This window comes from Cimex lectularius, unplaced genomic scaffold, assembly GCF_000648675.2.
Source record: "Cimex lectularius strain Harlan isolate CLEC.00 unplaced genomic scaffold, Clec_2.1 scaffold314, whole genome shotgun sequence".
NCBI lineage: Eukaryota > Metazoa > Arthropoda > Insecta > Hemiptera > Cimicidae > Cimex > Cimex lectularius.
This window is the reverse complement of record NW_019392997.1, coordinates 448,181-449,284: the sequence shown is the minus strand read 5'-3', so window position 1 is coordinate 449,284 and position 1,104 is coordinate 448,181. Positions and strand designations below refer to the sequence as shown.

Genomic DNA, 1,104 nt, shown 5'->3' with positions numbered 1-1,104 from the left:
CCTCAATACAATGACTGAGGGATAGGAAGGAATTGGACAAAAAGTTTGTTAAATACTTCATTGAAGTTAATTTAACTAACTGGAAAGGTTTTCCATATTTTCTACCTTGTTTTATTCACCTTTACAGAAATATTGTTAACTGTAGCTGTGTCAAAACAATTAACATATATTCGTGTAGGCACTCATATTTCAATAATTTCTCAAAAATTTACTAAAAAAATAATTATATACATTTAAAAATTTATAAATTATGAAATTTGGGTTTTAACAAATTACTGCGACTACTTTAGACATAAGGTACTGTGGGGTTCTTCCAAGCAGTTTGCGATCACATTTCTAATTTGTGCTAATGTGTATAGAGTACAAATAAAATAACTTAAGAAAATACTTCTTTTAATTACTTAATCTTTTTATGTAAGGTTTTGATTGAAATGAAAAAGTTATTGTCACGAGCGGGATTCGAACCCACGACCTTCGGCTAAACATGCCGCTGCTCTAGCCACTTGAGCTATCGTGACTTCGATCCACTCGGTCACTAACTTCCCATCTCAACCTACAACCGTTCGAAATTTATGTCTTTTTGCCATTTTTTCAAATGTGTAATCAGGATTCGATACTCGGCGACATATGAAGTGGCCACGGAGAGCTTTAGTGAAGATGTACTTCGTTTTACTTATTAAATCTATTATATTTAGTGGTCTATTGGCCAAATTTCTTCTTTCAATTACTTAATATTTGTATGTAAGGTTTTGGTCACGATAGCTCAAGTGGTTAGAGCAGCGGCGTATTTAGCCGAAGGTCGTGGGTTCGAATCCCGCTCGTGGCACTAACTTTTTCATTTCAACCAAAACCTTACATAAAAAGATTACGTAATTGAAACAAGTAATTTGGTCAATAAACCACTAAATGAAATTGATTAAAAAAAACTTTTTTATTTCCTTTGGCAAAAAAAATTACTGAAAATGATATTTATCGCCTAACAATAACCTTCCTAAATGTGTTACCGCACTTAACAGATGAAAATCTCAAAACATCCGTTCACGTATGGCGGACTGACCTAATACAACGATAAAACATTTGACAAGTTGCAACAGTCAAACATTA

The 1,104-nt window shown here is 33.1% G+C and overlaps 1 non-coding gene across 1 annotated transcript; it reads right to left on the bottom strand.

Moving 5' to 3' along the window:
- Nucleotides 1-444: 444 nt before the first annotated feature.
- Trnan-guu lies at nucleotides 445-518 on the bottom strand. The gene has a single exon. It is a non-coding gene; the product is annotated as a tRNA-Asn (tRNA).
- Between the last annotated feature and the right edge of the window lie 586 nt (nucleotides 519-1,104).